Below are 13,289 nucleotides of genomic sequence, written 5' to 3'. Positions count from 1 at the left end.
TGCCCCCTTTCCCTCCACTGCCCCCTTGGCCAGGTCCTGGCTGAGCCCTCCTCCTCCCCAAGGCTTCCAGCTCTGAGGTGACAGGCCCAGTCACCCAGAGCCCTGGAGGCTCTTGGCACTTTCTCCTCCCCCCACCGTGGGTGCCTAACTGCGTCACCCAATACAATCCACAATCCGAGAGGAGGGCGAGGCCTTGGCAACCCTGGGGCCCTGGGGCTGTGAGCGGCACCTGGCTGGGACCCGGCCACTCACTCTGTCTATTGTACAGGCGGCCAGACTCTGAGCCCTGCCCAGAGTCCCAGCCAGGTGGGGTACTTTCCCCTAGCTTCCCCAGAGGGAGCACTTCCGGGACCCCGTGCTCAGCCAGCACCTCCCCTCCAAGGGCCCGGGGTCAGGGCAAGCTCTGGCTGGTCTTTCAGCACACCTGAGAAGCAGGAGGCAGCTCCAAGTATCCGAGCCTCCCTTCTGGGCCCCACTCTCACCTTCCAGCTCCCAAAGGACAGGGCAGCCAAAGGCCAGGCGGCCACAGCTCTGCTTCCCCAGATCTCCTCTGCGTGCTCCAAGAGGGGGAGAGTTTGGTCAAGGAGCCTGGCCCACTGCCAGGAGGTTCCGGATGACTGGGTCTGCCCCCCTCCCAAAACATGGTGGCAGAAATACGCGTCGCATTGGCAACCGGCAGATTTGGATAACCTTTGTGACCACAGAAAGGGCTGTCAGCGCAGAGCCTAGATCCAAAGTGCGAGGCTCCTTCTCTGTTCCTGATGCTAAACAGCTACGGATTGTTATTTAAATCGGCATGTAACCGCCTTTCAGTGAAATCTGATCTGTGGACGAAAGTGATAGAGCCTCTCATCGCGGTAAAGTCCCTTTCGATAATAGATAATGGCACAAGCGGGGAGCTCGAATAGTGAGGACTTGGCCTGTCCTCGGAACTGGGAAGCCACAGGGCCACCTAGACAGAGGCTGGCACCCCTGAAGTGCAACCTCTTGCTCTTGCCCCAGCCGGCTAGGCTGAGTTTTCTCTCAGTTTGCCTCAACATTTAAGTAAACATTTGTGGAGCACCTGAGAAGTGCAAAGTGGGAGGTCAGATGGAGCCAATGTTCACTCTGGTGAGTGAACCAGAAGGGGAGAGAGGGAGAGAGGCAGGGGGAGCGAAGGAGGGGGAGAGAGGGAGGGGGAGTGAGGGCGAGGGACACTAAGACCCAGACTAACTGCCCTAACCTGCTCTAATGCTACAAGTATCCACCCTGTCTTGTGGTATGATTATGAGGGACCCTCTCTCCTCTGTTTCACGAATTTTCTCTAATATGGGAGAACTTCATGTATTTTTTTCAAATATATTTCATATATATTAATATTCTCTTAAAGTCACATATTCATATATATGAATTACAAATTATATTTATATAATATAAAGAATATTAATGTCACTAGAGTTCTTCTTCCTTGATTTCAAAGGCCTCCTTTCTGCCACTCACTCACTTTTTTGGTCTGCGTCTCAGTTTCCTCGGTCTGCCCTCCCGGGTTGTTGCGAAGAAGGCCAAGTAGGAAGGCCCAGTAGAAAGCCACTGGGAGTTAAAGCATTGCACCCACACAAGGTGACATCCTCGGAGGTCAGGCCTCAGACCGGGGGCGCTGGGGGGAACATGACTGCTGGGACGGAAAGCCCTAGATAAAATCTTTCCCGACTTGATGCTGGTTCTCTCCGAAGTAACTGCTTTCTCTGGACGAGCCCCAGTTTCCATGCTTGCGCAGCAGGGTGTGCTGTGGGGATGGTGGCCAGTCACGGCCCTGAGCAGGCTAAGTCCCCACAAACTGACTTGTCTAAAGTGTCAGCAGGACGGACAACAGAAGCAGAGCCTTCTCAAAGCCATCCAAGGTACAGCATGGCCAAGTTTCTCTTCTTGTCTATTTAACGGTGCTTGCAGTTTCTTGGAGAGTGAAGGCCCACCCAGCTGCTGAGCACCAGGCCTCGAAAGGCTCGGGGTCATCATCTCATCCATGGCCCCCATTGACAGAGGAGGAGGCAGAGGATCTGGGAGGCCGTGTGACATCCTCGAGGGCACAGATCCAGAACTAGATCCGTTCTGCCTGTCTCCCAGATCTGAGGCTCTCTCAACAAATCTTTGCCTCGCGCGTGTTTGCCAGGGGCCTATCGTGTCTCAGGTACACGCAGTGGAAAAGACACACGAGGTCGCTGCCCACAAGCAGCCTCTATTCTAGTGGGAGGGACAGTCAGAAAATAATTCCGTGTAAGCAAGCAGTTAAATAAAAATATGCACGTGGCATGAGTGCTTTGATCAAAGGTCTGAAATAGATGATGGTGAGGGACGTTTCTACTTTATCTGTGGTGGTCAAGGAAGGCTTGCCTGAGGAGGTGATGTTTCTTTTTTTCCTTTGTTTTTTTAATGTTTATTTATTTAGTTTTGAGAGAGACAGAGAGAAAGAGAGACCCGACCGCGAGGAAGGGAGGGGCAGAGAGAGCGGGGAACAGAGAATCCCAAGCAGGCTCCACGCTGTCCGCGCAGAGCCTGATGGCAGGGCTCAAACCCACAAACCGTGAGATCATGACCTGAGCCGAAATCAAGAGTCAGACACTCAACTGATTGAGCCCCCCGGGCGCCCTGGAGGTAATGTTTCTGTTAAGACCTGGCATAGGGGGCGAGCATGTCAGGCCAAGGAATCTGCACATGGAAAGTCCCACAACAGGAAGGACAAAGAACTCAACCAGAGGATGGGGGCAGAAGGCACGGGTGAGCTTGGAGTGAGAAGCAGGAATTTTGCTGAGCCTCAGGGGCTGTGGCGAGCAGTTTGGACTGCACTTGAAGTGTCCTGTGATGTGACCAGATGCACGTTTTAAGAAGATTACACAGGCAGCCTTGTGGCCCTGGGCTGAAGGAGCAGGACAGGAATGGGAGCAGGAGGGCCGCTTAGGCGGTCTCTGCAGAGGTCAAGGCCAGAAGGGATAGTAGCCCAGCAGAGGGCAGTGGTGGAGGAGGTGGCAGGAAGAGAGTGGATTCAAGATGTATTTTGGAGACAAACTTGCGGATGGAGGATGGATGGATCGGCAGGGGTGGGGTGCGGGCTGGGAGGGACGGGGAGGCAGCGAGGGTGGCTCTGAGTTTCCCGTCTGAGTAACACTCAAAACCATTGCTGTGCAAATTCTCTAGGGAAGACTTGCTCTGGTGCTTTTTACTAGTCCACCCTCCATCTCAGCCTCCTCCTGGCTAATAATAGCCTCCTGGTTTGGTGAGAGTCATCAGCAGCTGGAGAAACTGAGGTACACATCAGCAAAGCAAACCACTCCTAAGAGAACCGGCTGTAGGAACTAGACAAAGAGCCAGAGCTGAGCCTTTGGGTGCCTTTGGGTGCCAGAATTCTTTTTTTGTTTTTAAGTTTATTTTGAGAGAGAGAGAGAGAGAGAGAGAGAGAGAGTGAGTGCATGAGCAGGGGAGGGGCAGAGAGAGAGAGGGAGAGAGAAAATCCCAAGCAGCCTCTGCACTGTCAGCTGGGAGTCCATCCGACTCAGGGCTCGAACTCACAAACCCCTGAGATCATGACCTGAGCCAAAATCAAGAGTCAGACACTTAACCCACTGAGCCACCCCAGCGCCCCTTGGCACCAGAGCTCCAAGACTCCGATATCACACCCGATGTTACAATTTATCAAGTCCTGTGACCTTGACCAAGCGGCAAGACCTCTCTGAGCCTATTTCCTCATCAGTAGCATGGGGGGGGGGGGGAACGGGGTATGAGAGGATCTGTCTCTTGGTGCGGTTGCAGGGTTGTAGTCAGGGGTAGACCCTCAATAGATATGTGTTATCTCTAGTTCTAGGTAGTACGGCTCATCTCTGTACCCACCTCTCTGTACATGTGTGCAAACATAGCCTGTATGTGTGCACGCTCCTTCAGAAGCCATCTGTGTGCTTACGTCACCGCTGATGACCAGGCATCACTGAAGTTTCAAGTTAAGACAGTAGCGCGTTCGCTCACTGGGCTTCTGTTTAGCCCTCTGAGCCGTGCTGGGTGGTTGAAGAAGGAGCTTTCACCCTCCCTGGAACAAGAGTGAGTTGTGGGTTTGGAGGCAGATGTGAAAAGCAAGGCGTCTGTAAGCCAGCCTGTTTCCAAGAGTTCTGACCGACCTGACCCAGGAAGAGGGGTGGGGGTGGGAAAGACTGGAGAGAGGAGTGGGGGGCGGGGAGCGAGAGGGAGGGGTCCACAGAGGGCCCAGGAAGAAGCCACATCCCAAAAGGAAATGCACAATAACAGATGTAGAGTCCGGCCAGCCCAGAGCCCCTTCTGTGGGTGGCTTTGGTCGCCTCCTCGGTCCCTTCCCCCACCCCACCCCACCCCACCCCTCCGAGAGAGACGCCTTTATGTTTCTGTTCCCAAGAGGCACCTGGCACGGAGACTGAGAACAAGGAGGCAAGGCTGGAGGGGCCAAGGGGTAGGGCTCTCCACTTTTTGCCCAGAGCCCTTCCGAAGGGCGTGTCCCAACTGGGCACACACAGACAGTGATTAAGGAGGGGGGGGAGGGATGACATTCACTGTCCACTGCGGGGGCCCAGCCGGTGGGCTGGAGAGTGGCCAGCCCTTCCCCCCCAGGCTCTTGGCCGCAGTATCCTCGGCCCTGGCACCACCCACTGGCCTACTCAGACACTCCTTCGGGTTGGGGCTGGAGCCCTGCTAAGGAGGGGCCGCCTGGGGGCAGGCTGGGCTAGGCACCGCAGCTCTCCCCCACCCCTCCTGGCAGCCTCCCTCCACCACCCCTCTGCCTACATCCAGCTCCAGCTGGGTTTGAAAGACGTGCTCCAGCCCTCCCTCCCTCCCTCCCCTGGAAGCAGTCCCTGCCCTGCGCTCTCTTTCAGCCAGAAGCTGCACCTATAAACTGGGTCCATCACACAGACCCCGACCTGCTGCTGTGCCCACCTCGACAGCCTTCTCAACCAGGCCGGCTGCCCCCTCCCCAAGCCTTCATTCCCGCACCTGACATGCCTTCCTGCTCACGGTAGCACAAACTTCCAGAGCCGCCTAGCCTACCTCCTGGAGCCCTCTCCAGATGATCCCTGTCTTCCTGACTGTTCTCAGCTCCTTGTCTGCTGTGCAAAATTAGCACCCTGTCTTGATGGACCCTGCACCATGCGCTATGGGCCCTGCCCCACACTGGCCAACCCTCGGTGCTTTATCTCCCCACCAGACGTGAGGCCCACCCCACGGCACCCACCCCACCCCCCCCTCTGCCCAGGGCATTGAGGCAAACCCCTGTGGGTGCACGACAAACACTTCTGGACTGATACTGATTCCGTCCAGGTCATGCGGTGGCACTTTTGCCTACCGGGTCTGGGAGTGGAGTATGGAGTTACACATGATTGGATATTTAATTAGTGACTTTGTGGACAAAGGGATTTGACTTTTCGTTCTTTGGCTTGGGTGTTCCGGGAGTACGTGGTTTTTGATAAAAAGCTATGGAGTCATCCAGTCTTGGAAACTGTCCACCTGCCCTGGTTAAGTGCTTCCCCTTCTGAACTTCAGTGACTGATTCCCTGATTTAGCACCCCCTCCCCACCCTACTCCACACCTCCCTGGCTCTGAGACCCTCTGTTGCCTCGCACACCATCCATGGCCCTCCCACCACAGCAAGCAGGGACTGACAGACTCATCCTTGCCCTTGCCCATGGGTATTTACAGTTTTAGACCCACAGGGAGAGACCCTTCCTGCCTTCCCGAAGCAGTTTTGCCTGCCTGGTACAGGCTTTGTGCAGGGCGTGGCTCACAAAAGAATGAATCACTAACACTGGAATTTCAGGCAGGGGGCACCTGTTGGAGGAGATATTTTAGTGGGAACCATCTTCCTAGTGTTCTTGACCTTCATGGACTGACGGACCTTTGGGATTTACCTTTGACTCTGGGGTACTTTAAGGCTAGTGGCCTGGCCTTGGAAGAGGGGCAGAGGCCACAGAGGGCCAGGACCCCCATTGGTCTCCTTTGGTTTGTGGGGCTTCTCCATGGCACGCGGAGATGCTGATCACCAGGGAAGGAGAGCTCCCCTTGGCTCCTCCCATGTTTCTGAGAACTGCCAGCCTAGGTACCAAGGGATTAACGACGATTTCCCCCAGGTGAAGGACAGTTCCAGGGGAAAGAGGGATGACAGAGCCAGGAGCCTCCCCACTGGCAGTTTTCAAAAAGGGTGTAGCATATGGCTTTAAGGAGCAGCTTGGGAGAGGGTGCTTTGGCCACACCTCCCTGTGATTGGTGGTTGGCCCACCCCACATGCGGACTGTTGGATCTCCGGTTGGCATTTCTGAGTCAGGCTTCGAATGGAGACAAAGCAATGGAAAGCCTGTCAGATATGTTTGCTGTGGGTGAGCCCTGTCCGCGGGTGCCCCCGCGCAGGCCCCTTGACTCCACCTGGGCCAAACCCAGGTGGACACCCTGGTGGAGGGAGCTGCCGTTCTGTGCTTCCTTCCTGCGCTTCCCTGTGTTTTATATGCCCCTTGAATGCTTGCAGTACAGTGTTTGATTTGGTGAAGTTACATTCAAGACCCTTTGAGCAGAAGACGTAATTCTGGTAATTTTATTGGGCTCAGGTTTCAGGCAAATGGAAGTAGAATTGCCTTTAAAAACAAGAGACACACAGAACTGAGTCAAACAATAATAATAAAAGGCTGCCCTGGTTTGAGAAAAGTGGTAAGGCATTTTGTGAAACATTCAGAGGGAAGAAGAAATAACTGAGGAGACCAGGAGAGAGGCGCGGGGGGGGGGGAATCCTTTACCACCCCTACTTTCATTTCTGCTTTACCTTTAGGAAAGAGCTTCGTTTGCGTGCTCTAAAGTGAAGCCTAAAGCGCCACTAGTGAAGTTGGTCCTTGTCCCGCGCTTAGCAGTACAGGTGGACGACAGGGGCTGCCTGCCAAATACTTTGGTTGGAGGGAGGGGTGGGAGTGCTCTCTTCAAAACCACTCCTGGAATGGCTTAACTCGCCCAGCGCGAATCAATGACAACCTCCCGCCGGCCGCGGCAGGCTCCCCTGAGCAGCGCTGCCGCGTGGATCCCCAGCCTGGGACCCTGGTGGCGCTCAGGACACGGCCCGGGTACGAGCGCGGCGCCCCCGGGGCGGCCAGGTGGGTGTGCGGCGACCCGGCCCGGGCGGCGGGGCGGCGGAGGGAGGTAAGCGGGGAGCCCTTCGGGGCGCCGCGGGGACCCCCTGGCCCCGGGCGTGGGCTCCGACCGGCCGGATGGGAGTGGCGGCAACGGCAGCAATTTCAAACCCGCTTCGGGCCGGCCGAGCGCGCCGGGGACACGGGGGCCGGGGTTACTGGGCTACCGGCGGGGCGCGCGGCCGCGTCCCTCCCGGCCGGACGCAGAAAAGAGTCTGGAACTCTGTAGAGCAACTCTCCTGGCTTGCTCCGAGCCCGCGGCCCTTGCGGGCAGCCTTTGGTAGCGGGGAGAGGGGACAGCGAGGCGCGAGGGCCGCTCCGGAAGGGAGTGGCGGACAGACGCGGATCGTTTAAATTCCCTCCCTCCAAAAAACCTCGGGCTTCCCCGGGGTCAGATGCAAAACTTGGGTTTGGGGGACGAGGAGCAAAAGCAGAGGCAACTCGGGGCAGAAGTCGAGGGCCGGACGGGGGGGGGGCAGAAATTAAAGGGGAGGACTGGCAGGAGTCGCCGTTGCAAGCTGGAGAGGGTCGCGTCGCGATCCTTGGGCGGGAGCCGCTGGCAGAGGTGGGTGGGCGGGGGATCCTTCCCTGCGCTCCGACCTGGGCACGGTGGGCGGGACAACTCCCTCCGGGCCCGTGGAGTCCAGCCGGGGTCTCGAAGCTTCCGGAGCCTCAGGTGGGCCTGGAGACCGGAAGGGAGCGGCCCAGCGCGCCCCCACCCCTGCCGGCGCCCGCGCGCTCGGCGCCCTCCGGAGCGCCCGGTTCCCTGCAGCGGGCGCGGCGGGGCCGGGGAAGCACTCCGCAAAGAGCCCAGCGCGGAGCATCCCGAGTGGGGGCGGTTTTCTCGTGCCTGTGGTGAGCACTCCGGGGGGGGGGTGGCGGGGGGCGCCCGGTGCGGTTGCCCCAGTTTCTGGCTTGTGTTTTTCTGGCTGCGGGCAGGTGGGGCAGGGGACGACTGCGCTCTTTCTTTTAACCCTTGTTATTAATGAATTCCGAGGACTCATTGGCAGGCTGTGGGCATAACCCTTCCAATCCCTCTAAATGCAGAATTTTGAAAATGGGAAGGAAGTGGTTGAGACAATCGGGCAGTTTTCTCCAGATTCGATTGAAGATTTTGTGAGAGGGGAGGGGATGGCCCTGCTGGATTCAAGTTTAAGCTCCACTCCACCCAGTGATGTCCTGGGGGATGACAAGGGTCAGGAACCCCCTCTGGATAGATCTCCAGGAAAGGACAGTAAGTAACCTGGCTGCCCTGGTTGACCCTCTTGCCCTTAAGGCCCAACCTGGACTGAAAGGGAGAGGAAAGCCACCCTCCCCAAAACGGCTGGGGTCTCTGTCTCTTAGGGCTAGTGCTTTGGGGGGGGGGGGTGTAAGACTACCACTAGGGGCAGTATCTTTAGCACTCCCAGTTTACAGTGAGGAGGGACTGAGTCCCAGGGGACCAGCAGAGTGCGTTGCTCCTTGCCCAGAACCATAGGACCCCAGTGCCGCTTGGGCCCTGAGGCCACCAGCCTAGTTTCCAGAACTTCATGAGATTGGGAGATTTGGATCACACCAAGCCCCCCCGAGACCCTGGGGAGACACAGACAAGACTCAGGCCTGAGCCACCACTGAGGGGTGGCCAGCACAGAGAGATGAGGGTTGCAAAGAATAGCGAACCTGGGTAGCAAGTAGACTGTCCTCAACAGACCTCTAGGAGAGCCACTCTGGGATCTGAGCACAGGCATTTTGGCAGCCAGTGATGTCAAGAAAGGCTGCAGATCGGAAGTGGTATTGGGGCAGGACCTGGTAAGGAGGAAGACCAGAAGAGCAAAGGCGTGGAGGTCACGGAGCTTTAGGCCTATCTTGTCATGTCTGTGCTGGGAGATAAACCAGAGAGGGTGCAGGCAGGAAGGAAAGGGACGGGGCGTTGAGAGAGCAGGTGCCAGACTGTGCTTGGCACACATTATCTACTGTGAACCACGAAAGCTGTCGGGTATGAATGACCAGCCCCACTCTGCAGATGAGGAAACTGAGGCTTAAAGGGGTTAAGTGAGCTGTCCAGCTTATAAGTGACAGAGCCGGGAATCAAAACTGCCTGTTACACCGCACATCCTTTAGAATCTTATACTCTAGTTGGGGAGACGGGAATCACCTTGACATAAGTTTTATTTTATTTTTTTATATTTGAGAGAGAAACAGAGAGACAGAGAGCGAGAAGGGGAGGGGCAGAGGGACAGAGACAGAATCCAAAGCAGGCTCCAGGCTCCGAGCTGTCAGCACAGAGCCCGACGTGGGGTTCAAACTCACGAACCGTGAGATCATGCCCTGAGCCGGAGTCGGACGCTTAACCGACTGAGCCACCCAGGCGCCCCAGGAATCCCCCTGATATAATTACAGCACAACACGAAATAGTATGTAAGTGTTACACACAATATTAACTGTTTTGAACCTCGGTTTCTTTCCACTCCGTCGGTCAATCATTTATTCAACAATGACTGTCTTGTCTAATGTGTGATTCCAGGCACCCTGCTAAGTGCTGGGCATACATTCGTAGCAGAAGTCCCCACCCGGTCCCTGGGCTCTATTCAGTGGGAATATAGCAACAGTACATCCTTCAGCGGGTATTGAGTGGATGAAATGCGACAGTGTGTGGCAAGGTGTTCCAGAAGCACTGCCCTGAAGGAGAAGCGGCAGGAAGCCTGGGTGAAGAGGACGGGTGGGAAGTTGGAATGATGAGCTGTCCCCAGGCTGCAGTCACAGGGACTCATCCCTGGCTCAAGAGGACGCTGTGGGGTGCACACAGTATCCAGGAAGCTATTGGAACCCCCCGTGGCTCAGATTATCAGCTTCCGGTTGTGGGTTCCAGTTCTGAGATGAGCTTTTAGATTTAGCACATCCCAGCTGGAGATGACGAGAACCCTGTGCAGCCTCCAGGAGGGCTGGCCCCTCTCTGGAGCAGGGCCAGCCAGGCTGGGAATGCCCCAGAACATCGCCCTCCTGATGCATCAGCTGTTGCTCTGCGGCCGGGGTGGCGCTTTCCACACCCACAGGTCTAGAGCTCCAGCTCTCTGACCTTCATCCAACCACCGGGGAGGCTTGTCCAAGTTCGCGGGACTTGGTAGCAAAGCCAGCACTGGACCCCGCGTCTCTCGGCCATCCGTAATCCTCATGGCGGCTTGCACTAGCCTTCCAGGGCATTTCAGGGCTCAGCTGTAAAGACCACCTGCTCGTGTCTCCACTTCAGTGCCATTTCCTGCTGTTCCTGTCCATCTCCATTGAGCCGACCTGACATACCCGTCCTCATAAAATGGTGTCAGATGAATCTTTGAGACAGAGCAGCCATAAATATTCCTAGGACATTTGGCCTCTTAACTCTCCTTCCATCTTCAGCGATATAACAGGCGTAAGATAACTACCTCTAAAATTATCACTTTTGTGAGGAAGGTGAACTGATAAATCTTGCCTGGAAGCTAAGCCCACCTGAGTGGTGTTCCGGGGCCTTCCTTCTCTAGAACTGACTTCCGGGAGGGACAGTTTCGATGGCGTTTTCCTTCTTCCTCCCCAGCACCCCGCCCCCACCACACGCCCCCCCCCCCCCACCCCCGCACCTGCTTTTTCTTAATCTCTTGCGTTCGGGGTCACGAAACCATATTGCATTCCCTTTTGATGTCACGGTGCCTGAATATAGGCATTTTCTCCCGATGTTGAGATTATCAGCCTGGAAAGTGCGGCGAGCGCCCAACTGGCTGTCCTATTTGCAGCAATTACACAGGTGTATAATTGCATGGGGATGTTTGTTTGCTTAGCTCTTTCTCAGCCGTGCAGCCCTACAGGTTGGGCCAGGGACAGAGCTGTTCAGTTTATTTTCCTTTGGCTGGGAACTTCAGAGATGAATAGAGGGAGGGGAATCTGGGGTTGAGAGATGGTTGCCAAGGGCAATTTGGAGTCTCCTTCATATTAGTCAGAGATTGTGTTTTTCCTTTCTGAAGCTGCCTGCCTCACAGCGACTTCCACGAAGGATTTTTTCCCCCCATCTGTGTGTGTGTGTGTGTGTGTGTGTGTGTGTGTGCGTGCACGCGTGTGCTTGTTCGTTTTTGTTTTGATTTTTCACTTGCTGGACTTCTCATGACTTAGCACAAAAAAAAAATAGCTTGGGGAATGGGGGTGATGAAACGGGGCCTTTAAACAATGCGTTCTCCATGTCATTGCTTAATAAATTTGAATACTGATAGACCCTGAGGTATCATGATGGAGTGAGATGAGTAATTCCTTTGAAGGGAGAGTTTATCTTCAGTGGATGACTTTGAAAATTGCCACATAATTTAACTTTCCCTCTGCACATCTTGAGCCTGTGTTTGGAAAAAGAGGAATGTGGGCCGTCTTTCCTTCGAACTCCCTTTTGTTCCTTTGGCAGACCCCCCCCCCCATCGGGGCCTTGCCTGGGAGAGCAAGTCAACTCGGCCCCCCACCCGCTCGTAGTCACCCCTGCGCCCCCTCCGCCATGCCATGCAGGAGGCCGGCTAGGGAGAAGGAAGCTTCCCCTGCGGGTTAAGAGCTCTCCCCCAGTGGTGGCCTGGCTCCTGTCCACGTGGAGCGCAGAATAGAGAAGCTGGCAGGACCGAAGCCTGCCCGTCCTAGGGCAGCACCCTGGGGCGGGATGTTCCTCATCGGTGGAGAAGTGAGTTCATCCTCTGAACAAACTGAGTGAAACAACACTGAGACTCCAACCTGGAAAAGTTGCCTAATAATAGAGTACACAGTCTATGTCGGCGTTTTCAAATTAGATACAAACCAGAAGCAAATGTGCACGTGACCCACCCACATGATGTCATAGAGCCGAACTTGGCACACTCATACGCCCAGGGCTCTTGCTTTCTTGGCTATGGATTCTGGCTGACGATTCTGTTACTGTTCAGTGGTTTCTGGAGTTAACAGGTCGGCCCGTTGGTCTTTGTGAAGTTACAGGTAAAGACCACGGGAGAGGTGACCGTGACACCAGTTTGTGTTGACGCTGGCCTTCCTTAAGGCTTAGGGAAGTCAGGCCTTAGGGAAGTCTAGCGGAGGATGCATCCGTTAAGCAGAGCTTGAATGATGGGAAATTTTCTAAGTTCTTAACAATAACACCTTTATTAAGATATAATTAATGTACCACACAATTCACTCGTTTAAAGGTACAGAATTCACTGGCTTTTAGTATATTCACGAATGTGCAACCATCACCGCAGTCAATTCTGGAACATTTTCATCATGCACAAAAGAACTCTGTACCCATTAGCGGTCACTCCTCATTTGACCTCAACTCCCCAGTTCTAGGTCACCAACAATCTACTTCTTGTCTCTAAACAGATTTGCCTTCTCTGGACATTTCCTATCAACGGGATCGTGTAGTATGTGACCTTTCGTGACTGGCTTCTTTCACTTTGCGTAATGTTTTCAAGGTCCATCCATTTGTAGCACGTATCCGTGCTTTATTCCTTTGTGTTTGTGAATGATATTCCTTATGGGGGGGTATACCACGTTTTATTTCTGTATTCATCAGGGGTGGTTGCTCGTTTCCGTGTTCAGCTCTTGTAAATAATGGCGACGCGAACATCTGCGCACGAGGTTTTGTGTGGACCTAGGTTAGCATTTCTCTCGGGTGTTTACCTGGCGGTGGAAGTGCTGGGTCATACGGTATCTCCACGGTTTACCTTCTGGGAAACTGCCAGACCGATTTTCCCAGCGGCCGCCCCACTTTACATTCCCACCAGCAGTACGTGACGATCCCAGACTCTTCTCCACATCTTTGCCAACGCTTGTTGGTAGTATCTGCCTTTTTTTTATTGTAGCCGTCGTACCTTCTAAGGGTTTATGTGCTCAAAGAAGCACCACCCAGGAAGTATTCTGGATTCAGCTCAGTCACATTTGTTTGCCATTCTTACAGTGAGAGCCATTTCGACTTCCGGATCGTCCTGCATGGCTGGGGTTTCCTCTGCGTGTCTGGATTCCCTTCCGGTTTTCCCTGTATGTTTCGGTAGAACAGTTCGGGGTCCCACAGTATGACACGGGGCTTGGTGCTCTCATTCTCTTTCCCAAAGAGAATGCTCGAATGCTCCAGAGAGCTGGCGGTGGGGTCGGCTACCTCAGCCCCACTCTCTCCAGCTACAGCTG

General features: G+C 54.9%; 1 protein-coding gene across 4 annotated transcripts in view; it reads left to right on the top strand.

Moving 5' to 3' along the window:
* The window catches only part of ZBTB7C (zinc finger and BTB domain containing 7C), a 353,805-nt gene that overhangs the window by 235,578 nt on the left and 104,938 nt on the right, over positions 1–13,289 (top strand). Inside the window, exon 1 of one of the 4 annotated variants that reach the window (XM_023241975.2) lies at positions 6,786–7,121. The exons of 2 other annotated variants lie outside the window; for them this stretch is intronic. The gene's annotated coding sequence lies outside the window, so the exon portion shown is untranslated. Of the gene's footprint in view, positions 1–6,785; positions 7,122–7,805; positions 8,013–13,289 lie in introns of those variants that run through there. One more of the 4 variants, XM_019815241.3, reaches the window with a different exon arrangement.

This window comes from Felis catus, chromosome D3 (genome assembly GCF_018350175.1).
Source record: "Felis catus isolate Fca126 chromosome D3, F.catus_Fca126_mat1.0, whole genome shotgun sequence".
Classification (NCBI taxonomy): domain Eukaryota; kingdom Metazoa; phylum Chordata; class Mammalia; order Carnivora; family Felidae; genus Felis; species Felis catus.
The sequence above is the reverse complement of the archived record's forward strand: the minus strand, read 5'-3'. Positions and strand labels throughout refer to the sequence as shown.